This window comes from Giraffa tippelskirchi, chromosome 3 (assembly GCF_054371585.1).
Source record: "Giraffa tippelskirchi isolate mGirTip1 chromosome 3, T2T-mGirTip1v1.2.pri, whole genome shotgun sequence".
Lineage (NCBI taxonomy): Eukaryota > Metazoa > Chordata > Mammalia > Artiodactyla > Giraffidae > Giraffa > Giraffa tippelskirchi.
Genome location: NC_137277.1, coordinates 92,811,197 through 92,826,422, shown reverse-complemented (window position 1 = coordinate 92,826,422; position 15,226 = coordinate 92,811,197). Strand labels below are relative to the sequence as shown.

Genomic DNA, 15,226 nt, shown 5'->3' with positions numbered 1-15,226 from the left:
TGGGGATCTTGTTAAAATGCAGATTATGATTCAGTTTACTGGGATGGATCTGAGATTCTGCATCATCACAAGATCCAGAGGATGCCTAAGCTGACTTCAGTGGACTGCACTATCTACAGCAAGGCACCAGACTTGGCAGAGCCTTGATAAGACATAATCTCGAAATTCTTTACTCTTTTGGATTTTGCTCCATCATTCTCTTGGTTTCCCTCTAGGATGATTGTTCCTGTTTCCCTTCTCCAAGCATCTTTTCTTCATTCCACTACCTCTGGTTGTTCTTTAATGCCCAGAGTGTCATTCTCAATCTACTTCTCTTTTCAGAGTGAGAGTTTTCAAACCTTAGTATAAAAGGAAAGGTAGCTGAGAAATTGATTAAAATGGAGTTTCCTAAGCCCCACTTCAGAGATTCTGATTTAGTAGGTATGGAGTAGTCTGTTAGTGTGCATTTTTAATTATATTTTTAGGGTTATACGTAGACTTATCATAAGACCTGGTGATTCCACTCGTAGACATATACCTAAGAGAAATAAAAATATACATCCATACATAAACTTGTATACAAATATTCATTGTGGCATAATCACAATAACCAGAAATTGAAACAACTCAAATGTCCACCAACTAACAAATGAACAAACAAAATGTGATATGGAATGGTATTTAGCAATAAAAAGGAATGAAGTACTGATACATGCTACAACAGACATTAACTTTGAAAACATTATGCTAAGTGAAAGAAACCAGACACAAAGGCTGTATCTGTATGATTTCATTTATATAAAATATCCAAAATTGGCGATTTGTATATAGAGAGAAATAGAAAATAGATTAATGGCTGCCTAGAACTAGGGGTTGGAAAGAGATGGGAGTAATTGCTAATGAGCATGATGTTTCTTTTTGAGGGTGATGAAAATGCATAGTTGCTTATGATAACAGTGGCACAACTCCAATGCATTTTTAATTCTGATAAATGGGTTTCTTGAACCACAATTCTGAGAAGCACTGCCTAAGGGCACTCATGTACTCTCATTGCTCTAGTTAAACCCTAGATGATGTCTGTATTAAATCTACACCCCAGACCTCATCATGATTTCAACCAACTACATAATAATTCAATCTGGATTATTCAAAAACTTCAAAATGTCAAAACTAAATCTGTTATATTTACCTCCAAAACCTCTTTTTTCCTCCTTTCTCTGAGATAACAGGGCTATAATCTAACAACAACAAAAAATTCCGGTCAGAGTTGGTTTCAGAAAAATGCATATCTACTGAATCAATGACTTACAGCATGGTTGGCATAAATATCACCTGGGAGAACTTGCTAAAAATGCTAGGCCAAAATCTCCCCAAATCCTGATTCCTCATGTCTGGCCTGTGGCTTGAAGATCTGCATTTTTCATTAGTGTTCCTGCAATGACTCTTATGCAGATGGGCCCCAACCTCCAAGTTAAATGCTATCCGAGGGATTTCTCCAATTTTTCCTACACAGAAGCTCTGAAAGCATCTTCCACAGGAAAGGACTTGAAATGGGAATCAGAGATAATTTAAGCTTCCCTTTATTTCTAATAGAGCCTCCCAAAGCTAACCCAAATGACCGTGCACACAAGGTAAAACCAGTGCAATTCTATCTAAAGTCAATGTCAGTGACAGTCACTCCCCTCCTAACCAGATTGACACCCCTAAAACTTTCCCATAGTTATTCCTGAACTACCAGGAATACCAGTGACTTGCTTTCATTCCAGTTGTTCTTGGAGTTAAAAAATATTTTCTTGTCACTTCTCTGTTTTTCTCTCTTTGGTCTTATTTCCATGAGGACACATTACTAATTTAAGAAATTGAACGGCAAAGCCTTTAAATATCTCAGGTAGAAAGTGCACATCTCTGTGGTTGAGATAACATTCATTGTTTATGTCTCCCCATGGAAAATTTTCAGACTTCCACTAGTGAAAACTCAATTAATAGCACTTTTTATCATAAAGAGGCATGATTTGTATGATATTTTGTTAAGTTAAGAGTTCAAGCTGTATATAGTTTAAATTCTTTGTCAGTTCTAGACAAACTTCCTTTAAGCTATGGACAAATTTGCTTTATTGCCTTAGAGAAGTCTGACGATATTTTCTTCAAATGTCCTTATATACATGTTAGGCTTCTTACTTCAGAAGTGAAATGATTTTGCCCAAGGTTAATAGAATAATATTGGAATTCAATTAGTCACTTTGAGACATGGCAAGAAAATGGCTGATTCCTTTTTAATCTTTAACAAGTTCCGTTATTCACATAGAGAAATTGATGCCAGCATTTAAGAAATATGAAGTAATGCAAACCACATAACTTTGAAATATTTAAATATTCTAATGCTTGGGATGAAACATCTTTTTCATTGTGACTAGGCTCAGAAACTGTTTTTAAATGAAAACAGTGCTCAACAAAGGTTGAAATGCAAATAGTATTATACATCAATGTAAAGGGTCTTGATTCATTTTATCTCTTTGAAAACTAAATGTGCGTAATGTTATCTTGATGTTCAGCCTCAACCTCTTCTATCTACATATCAAAACGTACAATGAGAAGATCTTTTTTTTTCCCACTGGAAAAAAAAAATCAGTGGGAACTGAAAAATAGGCAATGTCCCTAAGCTCTACCATGAGTGTTTCACTTTGATTTCAGATGGGTAAGGCATTGATTAACCAACCCTATTTTCCTAAAGCCAAAGCAAGACATTTTTACTTCAGTCGAGTTCACCTGCAGATATTTTCCATAGTTTAGAACTGTTCTTTGAAATATCTTTCATCTCTTTATTCCTCTCCTCTCCATATTCCTTTTTTCCCACTCCCTGCCTCTCTCCCAGCTGCAAGGATTTGTCCTCTAAAAGAGTGGGGGTGGGAGGGAACAGGGATGAAAGCAGACAGGGAGCATGAGCCAGAGAATGCCAGGATCTGGCTTTTGTTATTGGTTGGCTGCTGCCTGATGGATACAAGAGGGAGGAGTGAACTCTTCAGTCTGTTCTGACGGAGCCGAAGTACAGAAACCATATTTACAGGTAAGAGCAAAAGAGAAGGGAAAACATTCTTTTTCTTCAAAAGAGAATGCTTCTCAATTCTTATTGAGACAATTTTATGATATAGAAATTATTCCAGAAGACATTTCCTTAAAAGTGTGCTTCACATTACTTGAGGAAGCTTGCAATGAGCTGTTCTTTCTCCCTATAAAATCCTTAGCTGATAAAAACACCAGAGGCATGTTTTATCCTGGATAACTTCCTAGCAAGTGTTACTGGAGCAAAATTAATAGATAAAATGAGTCATCGAGTGTCTTTTATTGTTCGCTTTTATTCAAGTGTATGTTATTGTGAATCAAAGGAAGACTGAGGAAAGCTCGGTAAATTCCACAGGTCCTGAGAAAATGGAGCTTTCTCTGAATATACGGTATAAAATTTCATGTGGTTTAATATTTACAACACAAGAAATGGCTTAGGAAAATAATTTTTGCAGTTTATAGACTCTTTGAACACTAATTTAGCATGAATGATTTATATGCATTTTATTTAACTCACTCCTCTTGATAAAGAACATGTTATTGAGTAGTTATATCATTTTATTTAGTAAATTGTAAGCTCACTTGATAATTAAATAATTGTCTTTATTTATCAACATGCATGGAGCTGTTTTCATTTTCAAAGTCCAGAAACCTGTTTGTGAAGAATTAAACACTGCTATAAAAATAGCATCTTATTAGGCATGTTTCATTGGTGGTTTTATTAATCAAATATATCTATATAAGAATTCCATCACAGCATTTATATTGTTGGTAATAGGCAATAATTTTAACAGTTCAAAAATTAAGATTTTATTTTACCAGTTCCTTCTCTCTCAATATTGTCTTTTATGTACCCTTAGGATAAATGTATAGACTTAAATGACACACTTATAACAGAGACATATGAAAAATAATTTACTCCAAGTACATTTAATTTTATAGTGATTTTAATTTGTAAATATAGATCAATTTAGGTTGGGAAACTTCATTAAAATGGAGTTCCTTTTAAGAAAGGTTATTACTGACTTGAACACATTGACCATCAATTTTATACTTGTTGATTATATTAATAAAAGTCTTTCAATGATGAGTTGTTCATATATTTTAAAAATGCTTCTTTTGAATGATTCACAAACTAATAGGAATGGATGTGTACAATGTTTTTGGATTTTTTTTTGGTGTTGTGTTTGCTTTCTGTTTTTGTTGAGAAATGGATTTTACCTTTGAAGACCAGACAAAAACATAGCAGTTCTTGCAAAATTGAAAAAAGAGGGAGAGAAAAACTACTGAATGAAATGATTATCTAAATGAATGGAGGACTATCTTTAATTATCTAAATGTGCCAAGCATAGTTAATAATATGTTTATACACTTAAATGTCATATTGACCCAAGCAAATACTCTTGCATAATTTATTTTGAGCTATTTTTGGATTTCAAAAATTTTGTGATGTTAAAATACTGCCATGTTTATAATTATTGATGGATTCTTCTGATCTTGTTTTTCAAAACAAAATGATGGTAGAAATTAATACATCCCTTAGATTGGAATTTAAGGTGATATGTAGCACCAGATATTCATCTCCTGAAATGTGTTCAAGAAAATAAGTTAAGGCAGCTACATTTTTTGAAAATTATAAATTCCAAGGAAATCTACCTCTAAGAATGAAGGGGAATTGATGAAAATTAGAGAGCAGAGTTCCACATGGTTTTAAATTATTCTGTTTCCTTGGAAACCAGCTGCTGCAGATGCATTTTGCTTTCTTTGGCTAAAAATATCATCCTTTTAATAATCGCTAAGGGAAAGGTTCTGAATAAAACCAGAGGATATTGTTGCTGCTTTTTATAATTTGCTTAATGGCTCTCATATTTTGGATGAAAAGTAGTTAAACCCTTTCTCAATCAGACTTTTCTATCCTCCATGGGCAGGCTGAGATAACTATGATAGCTTTTCTGCAGAGACAACGTGAAAAAGAATGTGTGTGTGTATGTGTGCATGTGTGCATGCACACACTGGAGTGGAGGCAAGAGAGAAAAAAAAGTATGAAAGAAAACAGTTAAGAGGTTCCCGTCAAAGTGAAGGATGAAACAAGGCACATGAAACCCATGTAAGGCTGCTGTGTGAGAGATGCCGAAGGAAGACCATTTGCTTTTCCTTTGGTGCAAACATTAAGATTCAAATGTAGGTTTTTAATACAGACCACTATATCCAACTTTGTCGTCTGGGCAGAATACTTTCTTTCTTTTTTCTCTTTATATTTGTAGCAGTTAGTAGGATACTGAGCAAGACAATAAATTAAGAAGCATTTTTTAATGTGTCAGTCATTTCAATCATAAAAAGAGAAAAGGTTGAGATATATGTTCAGTCTATGGATAGTGAAACAGATTAAATACATATTTTGACATATGAGATCAAAAATGTCTTTTAACTTAATGTCCAAACCATCTTTTATTAATGTAGTCATTTCCTTACCTTTATAATATATCTAACATATATAAAAAATCACATATTTCAACAACCTAATAACTGTTTTTCAATAGTATTAAGGTAATATAGTTGAAGTTTAATAGGAATTATTATAACTACACATACATACTTTTATTTTATTTGAAACCTTTTGCTATTTTTTGGACATGAAATTTTTATGTGGCTTTTCTTTATAAGAAATAAAAATCACAACTATCATTGTATTTTACCCTAGGCAATTTTTTAAATTAAAACATTATCATTATGATTTGTTTATCTCAGCTATTTCATGAAAGGGAAAATTCGGTATAAAGCTGCTATACATTTCCTGGCTCATTAGAAGCATGTGGGCTCAGTCATGTCTGACTCTTTGGGACCCTATGGACCATAGCCCGCCAGGTTCCTCTGTCCATGGGATTTCCCAGGCAATAATACTGGAGCAGGTAGCCATTTCCTTCTTCAGGCGGTCTTCCTGACCCAGGGATCAAACTTGTGCCTCCCGTGTCTTCTACACTGCAGGAGGATGCATTTTATTATAATTCAGATGAGAGTCCTAACTCTATCTTCCCTTTCACCACTTTTTAAATGCTTTTGACATATAATATCTTATTTTAATAATATTAACCTTAGTCTATTAGATTAATTGTTAGCAATAGAGCAAATAGAGTACTACAAGCTTAAACCATGTTTTAATATATTTAATATGTAGGCAATACATTATTTAAAGTTAAATTAATTTGATATGTCAGTATGTTATTTTTCAAAAAGAGTTAGGATAATGGGAAGTACTTAGTTTTTATCAATTAACACACACAAAGCACTTCAATGGCAGCACTTTCATCATAAACACAGATGACATTAAAGAGCATGCTAACAAATCAGATAGACTAGTAAATGGATTATGAAACCTGTGCAAATAACTCATTTCAGGCACATTCAAAATTATCAAGTGTGTTTCAAGTTGCTGAAAAGAATGCATTGCGTGGACTTTAGCTACAGATAATTCTAAGTACAGTTTGTTAATAGTGATTCTTTACTGCTTTATGCTTTTTTTATTTGCTTAAAGTAGCTTGCCAGATTCATAGGTGAATTTACATAGGTCTCTTAAGTCTCACAAAATGTATTCAGGAATATGAAATATTAATAGTTTCCCCTATAATATAGGTAGACAACTTTATATCTATAATGAAATATGCTGCCTTGGCAAATAACCCTACACTGCTGGAAATGGAAGGGTGGGATTTAAAAGAAATGGAAATTCCACTAGGATAAGGGAGCTCGGGTCAGGTTTCACTGTTCAAAATGTGCTAGGTACTTCAAGTAATTCAAGCAAATGAAAAACCATGTTAGCATTTGTACTGTGGTAGACCATGATTTGGGCTTCCCTGATAGCTCAGCTGGTAAAGAATCTGTCTGCAATGCAGGAGACCCCGGTTCAATTCCTGGGTCGGGAAGATCCCCTGGAGAAGGGTTAGGCCACCCACTCCAGTATTCTCAGGCTTCCCTGGTGGCTCAAACAGTAAAGAATCCACCCACAATGCATGAGACCTGGGTTTGATCCCTGGGTTGGGAAGATCCACTCACTTTTCTTGGAAAATCCCCATGGACAGAGGAGCCTGGCAGACAGAAGTCGAATATGACTGAGTGACTGAGCACAGCACAGCACAGGTCTAACTCAAAAATATTCTTGATCAGAATTTATTTTTGACTTGGTATATATCTAACACCTGATAGTATAGTATAAGGTTTATATCAGTATAGAAAGAGCGTTGATTCAAAGCAGCATTATTATTCTTTAATTACCATTTTGTGAATCCAGGAGCAAGGAATGGATTTGTTTATCAAGGTAATGGTCACAACTGGATGTTTTACATATCTCAGTGAATCAGTTGGGCAACTCATTCTATTTCTTAGTCAACTGTTTAGATCTCAGTGGATGACAAATAGACTAAATAGTTTGACCTGAAAATCACTGAATATACATACTCTGAGAATAGAGATTCAATGAAACTTTTCAAGCATTTAATGGAAGATTATGATGACCTTGATAAATGTCAATGCTAATTCTAAGGATGACATTTCACCAAGAAAATTACTTAGTGGGAGATCAATTTTGCCATTCATTCATTTTAGTCTCATGGCCAAAAAGATAGATAGTAGACATGTGATTTATTTCCAGAGAGTCTGTGTACTTTAGTTAGATCAAGGGCTTAACACATCATCTTCCAATGCAACAAAAGTTAGTGCACACAACACATTCCTGTACATATATTTCTCCTGACTCACATGCACATTTGTAACAATATTAAATCACCAAGTAAAAGTAGTTCTTATGTAAATTTTTGTATCTTTAAACAATGAAGACTACAAAGTCCTTTGGCAAACACTCATTTAATTTTCATTATTCTCTTTAAATATTTTAGTCTTCCATCATTCTAGAAGTGTATAAATGGCCTGTAGAGATAATTCCTTCCTGGACATCTTACTTTACCTGTGAAGAAAGTAAGGCACAGAGAAGGATTCTCACAATGATATTGTAGTGGGAAACTGAGAACTATGCAAAACAAGAACAGCCAAACACTATGTTTGTATTAAGTATTGGTTATAATGCATTAAATACTGGATGAATGAAAAGAAGAGTTAGGAAGACTTTGGAAGAGGGTGAGGAAACATGGTGTACCAGATGCTCCCTAATGTGCAACACAGCAATTTGAGTTGCATGGAACTCCCCATTTAGACCTGCTTTGGGTTTCCTGTCATCCTGGTCACTTTGACTTATTGTCACAATCTCCTTGACTTTCTGTGAGTTTGCTGTCAGGGTCAAAACTGCATTCTAGTTTTCTTTTCTAGTAAGTGTTGATACAGTTAGCTGCTGTCATCTTGTGGATCTATCACAATATATTTAATAAATGAAACAAGCAACTTCTTAAACAGGACTCCTGAATGTATTTACAAAGATTTTCGTTTCCTTGTCTATGTCAGCTTAGGCTAGCCATGGAAAGTCAATATTTGTCATCAGTCATTACCCAGGTAAAACTGGTTTTGATGCTGTCAGCATGTTAAGGCAGAAAGATTCGGAAAGGTTCTCAAAAGTCATTTGAAAAATTCTTGCTTTGCTGTCATAAAATTCCTTTCATATAGCTCATAAAACTTAAACCTTAGATTGTTTGGCCACTGTGATGTCTGGATCAGTACAGGGCCCTGAGTGGACTCTCTCAACCTGCCCACTGAGGTGCCCAAGGACTCAGTGTCAAATGGAAAACTGAGTTTAGGGACTCCATTATAAGCTTCTATATTCAGAGATCATCACACACTATGGGCAGGACCACCAAGAGCAGTTTTAAGACCACCTCGGGCCTGTCTTGTACTCCCTGCCATGGCTTCTTAGTGTGGTCCTTCCACTCACTCCTCTGACCTCTCTATAACCTTTTATAACTATCTCAGTTATAATTTTGTGGCAGGCGGTTTCCTTTGTCTTATGTCATCAATATCTATCATAATACCTGATATGTTTTATGTATCAAAATTGTACCAAAATTGTTTTGCTTTTAGAGTAAATAAGTGAATGATCTTGTCAGATAGTCGTCTTACCCTTTCCTTGTATCTTTTCAATGACAGACACTCATTATGTGCTAAGACAGTCCCTTTCTTTCATGTACTTCTTTGTCAACACCCTTCAGTGTGACAGTGTTTGTGTTACATAAATGTCATTAAGCCACAAAATAGTTTGTATCACAGACTTTTTATTGTGCAAACTCCCTTTGAGCTCTCTCTGACTTGAACAGGGAATCGCATCTGTGTACAGTCCTCACCATGCCTCTCTGCACTGTGCTGTTCCTTTATACTTTTCTTCTGTCTTTGAAGAGTAGAATACACACACACACACACACACAAACACACACCATCATATATTAAATCAATGGACAAATTATATATTAATGTAATTAATTATAATTTTATATTAACATAAATCTTAATGTTTGTGTAAGAAAATACAGTAATATGTATCTTATCAATCTCTAATACTCTAATACTCTTGTTTAATAAATACTCACTCTCTTGATTCGAGGTTATTCAGCAACACTGATTAAACGTTAAATTGTTCAGCAATATTTTTCTTCTGCTTCAGATCCACTTTCTGCCATTTATCTTGTATTCTGGTGAACAATTTTAAGTCATCATGTTTGGCAGGTGACAATGCTGAATCAGCTACAAGAAAACCAAGGGTGTGTGCTAAGAGTTAATATACCCATTTTACTGGGGTTTAGTATGTCTCAAGGCAAAGGTAAGCAATAATACAGGGCAAGTGAAAGTCCCAGTCTACCATGGCAAGGTAGAATAGATCTTCCAGTAAAAAAAAAAAAAAAAAAAAATTACAGGATGTATTGTCTGGGGAGACTGTAGAGAAAGAAGACTGATAATAGCTAGCTAATATATCTTCAAATATACTCATGTGTGTGGGGACTGTACTGTGGTGTACATTGCATTTTTGCATTTGTTGCTGACTGGCCTACGTATATATCCCCTAAATGGAGGATTCAGTCAGCCAGTCAGCACATCTGCTTCTAGAAATGCATCCTCTAGTGCAAATTGGGTATTGTATTGATAACCTTGGCTAACCTTTAGTTCTTTAGATAGTATAGCATAATGATTGATGAATGCATAGTAAACTTTGCTATTATATAGACAATAATTCAGTTCCCAGACATGCTATCTTACTGCCTGTGTAAATGTGGGCAAGTTACTTAAGCTATCTGAGCCTCAGTTTCCCTTTCTGTGAAATTCAGTAATCTACCTGGACGATATTGTAAAGATTGGTAGATCCATGTAGTACATTTTTCACCACAGAATTTAAGGCATAATCATGAATGGTATGCAATTTCAGTTGTTATTGCTAGTCATTCTTTTCTGTTAATAAACTAAGAATGGAAAGGGCAAAGTAATCCCCAGGGTTTTTAATGGCTTCCTAAATACTATTCCTCATTAGGGGATTAAAAAATTCCTTTCTTCTTCCTGTTTTTCCATATTAGCTGCAATTAACTCATTGGATATCAGCTGGCTAAATTAGTACTGTATGAGATAGTGAAATTGCAAAAACAATTTAAGCAGTAAGATACCATTAAGAGTCAAAGAAGAGTGTAATGATTAAAATATGATTTCAAGTGCCAAAACACCTGGATTGGAATGCTGCCTGTAAGACAAATTATGATCTTGGTTCATTATCTAACCTCTCTGTACTTTAGTTTTTAATCTGAAAATGATATTAATAATAATGCTTACCAATAATAATGCTTACCTCATATGTGTACAACAAAGTTGAATAAGTTGATACATGTTGTCTTACTTTTCTATTGCCTTACAACAAATTACCACAAACTTAACAATTTAAAACAATGCCTGCTTTTAGCATATAGTGCTGTAGATCAGAAGTCTGACAGAGTGTGACTAAATTCTTAGCCTAATGTCTCATAAGGCTGAACTCAGGGTCAGCTCAGTTGAATTTTTGTCTGGTCACTCTAGGGGAAAATCTACTTCAAAGCTCATTGGCAGAATTCAGTTCCTTGTGCTTATAGGGTCCCTGCTTCCTCCTTTGCTGTGGCTAGAGCCGCTCTTAGCATCTAGAGGCTGCACATATTCTTTGTCACATGACCCCTTCTATCTTCAAAGTCAACCAGAGAGAATCTCAATTTTATGTCATTAAGTCAGGCCCACCTAGATAATCTACTAGGTCATTGATTTGGGACCTCCATTACATATGCAAATTTCCTTTGCCATATGATGTGGACCGAGTGATATTTCACCATAGTCACAACCCTGGGGTTATACAAAGAATGCCTTCGAGAGGGTGGGGAATCTTGTATACCACCTTAGAATCCAGCATTGTTGCTGTTCAGGCGTTGAGTCTTGTCCAACTCTGTGATCCAATGAACTGCAGTACATCAGGCTTCCCTGTCCTTCACCATCTGCTGGAGTTTGCTCAAACTCATGTCCATTGAATCAGGGGTGCTATCTAACATCTCACCCTCTGCCACTCTCTTCTCCTTCTGCCTTCAATCCTTCCCAGCATCAGAGTCTTTTTCATTGAGTTGGCTCTTCGCATCAGGTGGTCAAAGTATTGGAGCTTCAGCTACAGCATCAGTCCTTCCAATCAATATTCAGGACTGATTTCCTTTAAAATTGACTGGTTTGAGCTCCTTAGTGTCCAAGGGACTCTCAAGAGTCTTCTCAAGCACCACAATTCAAAAGCATCAATTCTTTAGCACTCAACCTTCTTTATGGTCCAACTTTCACATCCATACAGGATTCCTGGAAAAACCATAGCTTTGGCTATATGGACCTATGTCAGCAAAGTGATGTCTCTGTTTTTTAATACACTATCTAGGAAAAAGTGGAAACAGTGACAGATTTTATTTCCTTGGAATTCAAAATCACTGTGGACAGTGACTGCAGCAATGAAATTAAAAGTCACTTGCTCCTTGTAAGAAAAGCTATGACAAACCTAGACGGTGTATTGGAGTGTCTAGTTTTGTATAAAAGCATTCAGCTGTTGTTTTGAATAGTTTAATTAAAATATGACTCCTATGTTGGACTGACAAACAAAATTTTAACTGTTTTCATATTAGGAAAAGTATTAAGGAAATTATTTTATATACCTCTCTAAAAGGAATTGTTGGATATAGCATCAGTAACAATACTGCATTCCTCTAAGTTAGATAAAGAAAACCTAATTTAACTCCATTTTTTTTTTTGAACCTAGGACACATATGACCTTGTTATGGGACCCTGAATTAGAATTCTAAAACCTTTGACTTCTAACAAATATTGTAATAGTTTAGGTGCTAGAAAATATAAATCAATTCATTCATACTCTGCTCTGTTTGCTAACAGTTTCTTCCAGCCATGTACTCTCAAAAGAGCATTCTGAGTTATAGGGTGACTTAATATTGTTTAGAATTGCTCTCCCTGGGCTATGTGGCTGGGACAAATTCAATCAAGGATATTTATAATCACTCTGTTCTCCCTTCCCACTTATTACTGCAGACATCTGAATGGGGTAGCATCTTAATTTCTCTCACAATTTAACTTCTCCTGCATGATCTCACTGTCTGTTGCCATGGAAAAAATTGTAACATTGCAATTGTAGTACTACAACTGGAGCACTCTACAATAGAATCAAATTGGCAAACACAAAGTAGGATGAATCTCTTTTTCTTCTCTCTCTCCAAGTATCTCTTTTGCTTTGAGACATTTTTTCCCACCCTTTCTTTGTATTTACTGAGCTATCTAATTACACGGTTCATTTTCTCCTTAATGGCTATTCAACTTTCTTCAAGGTCACTAGAACTAAAAGTAAAAATGTGAGCAAATTCACACAATTATTTACATTGATTTCATACCAATTAAAGAACAACTTCCAAATAGTTTCCTATAACTAATAAACAGAGTACATCAACATTTTAAAAAATCCATCAACAGCTCTCAGTTTTTAGGAGGTTTTCTGCAGTTCTTTTAAAATCTCCATAATTTGCTTACAGATAAGAGAGATTCTCCAACCAATGGCCTTCAAACAGGGTCAGCTCCAAGCCAGAGTCCTATAACCCTTGTAGTAACAAGTAGTAATTATGGATTTTACTTTGAAAAAAATCTTGAATGAGAAACCTTGGAGAAGATGGTGGATAAAATAGTTATTAACTCTTTGCCTCTATTTTCCCATCAATAGGTAAATCTTTGATAATGGTCACCATTCATATAATGCCTCTTCTCTACCAAATTAAAAGTATTCTTTTATAATAATGAAAGAAAGCTTACATTTTCATTGTTAATTTTATTTGCCAAAGCAGTATCACAAAGTGCTCGGATATATCAGAATTGGTCCTATTTGAAACCTAACAGGTAAGGTGGCTCCCATTATCATCAAATACTTGTTAGATTTAGATACCAGAGATGATTGTAGGTAAAATTAAGTAACCACATTGCTTTGGGAAGCACTTTGACCTTCCTCAACCTTCTGACCTCTTTCTAAATTCTTTTCCCCCAGAAGAAATCTCTTAAGCCCTCTGACTTATCAGGTTCTGATTTTAACTATTCATCTGAGCTGCTAAGTCCTCCTTAATTCTAGACTTTTCCATTTCCACATCAAATATACCTTTCCTTTATCATAAGTGAAGTGAAAGTGAAAGTCGCTCAGTCATGTCCGACTCTTTGTGACCCCATGGATATATAGTCCATGGAGTTCTCTAGGCCAGAATACTGGAATGGGTAGCCTTTCCCTTTACCAGGGGATCTTCCCAACCCAGGGATTGAACCCAGGTCTCCCGCATTGCAGGCAGATTCTTTACCAGCTGAGCCACCAAGGAATCCCTCAAGAATACTGGAGTGGGTAGACTATCCCTTCTCCAGTGGATCTTCCCCACTCAGGAATCGAACTAGGGTCTCCTACATGGCAGGTGGATTCTTTACCAACTGAGCTACTAGGGAACCCCATTCCTTTATCATAAGCCCTCTTTTTTAAAAAAAATGAAATAATAGGCAAATGAGTGGTCCTTTTAAAGTTTAAGTGAGATCTTATCACTCCACTACTTAAGCCATCTAGCTCATGTAGAGCAACGTCCAAAGTTTTGACGGTCTCTACACAATCAAGCCCCCAACACTTGTCTAAACTCATTGCCTCTTACGCCCAGACCAGGACCTTGGGCACCTGCCTCCTATAGCTTGATCTGCTCTTTCCCCAAAAGCCAGACTGACTGGCTCCCTTACCTTCCTTACTGTAACGTGAGCTCACCAATTAACTCAAAATGCAGTGTTCTCTAACAGCCAAATTTCTGATTGCTATATCACTTCACCACTTAACTTTCTTCATAGTATTTAACTCCACAGAACATATATCATACTTAATTTACTTATCTGTTTATTTACTCTTTCCCCAGCAACACCGAGTAGGGGAGCACTGTTAGAGGAATGATTTTTTTCCTGTGTGGTTACTTTAGCATTCTCTAGCATCTCAAATAGTCCCTGGTATATGGTAGAAGCTCAAGAGATGTTTATTGAATAAATAATAAATGGTGCCTTAAAGTACGGAAAACAAACACACTTCTTTTCTATTAGAACAGCATAAATATCTGAATGAACACACTCAGATTCCCTTACTCAACAATCTGAACTGGAATATATTAAAAGAACAAGAGAATTGGTGTTTAGTGTTGAAGTTTTCAGGATACGATAAGATAGGAGATATTATTTCAGAAATAAAACTGTATATAACTAAGGATTCTAGAAAGCAGAAAATACAGAAACAGAGGAAGCTAGTCAACGGAAGGACTTGGAGCAAATACACCCCACAGAAGTATAGCTACCAAAATTGACATGAGGTACCAAAATTGAGACTCCATGAGGTCACTGAGAGGCAAATGAAAGTGGCTAGACTTTTTAAGAAAGTCACTCTATTTTGATTTGTTCCTTATTACAGATAGTATTGCCATGCTGAGGTTTGATGGCTTAAGATACCACCTCTCCTTGGTAGCATGTACTGTGCAAGCATCTTTGTAAAATAAGTTTGTTCTTCCAACTTATGTGTCTCTAGCAAAGGCATTTAAGTTATTGTGTTGGGCTATCAAGTAAGAGAGTGTTTTGAATCCTTATTCTGTTAATCTTTCTAAGCCACAGATCTACACCGTTATTTGTCTATCTTATAGAGCCAATCTAACAGGGCCTTTACATTACA

At 35.6% G+C, this 15,226-nt stretch overlaps 1 protein-coding gene across 1 annotated transcript in view; it reads left to right on the top strand.

Annotated features, from left to right (window-relative positions):
• Positions 1 to 3,005: 3,005 nt before the first annotated feature.
• CSRNP3 (cysteine and serine rich nuclear protein 3) overlaps positions 3,006 to 15,226 on the top strand; it is a 198,911-nt gene continuing 186,690 nt past the window's right edge. Inside the window, exon 1 of the mRNA XM_081581245.1 lies at positions 3,006 to 3,043. The gene's annotated coding sequence lies outside the window, so the exon portion shown is untranslated. The remainder of the gene's footprint in view (positions 3,044 to 15,226) is intronic.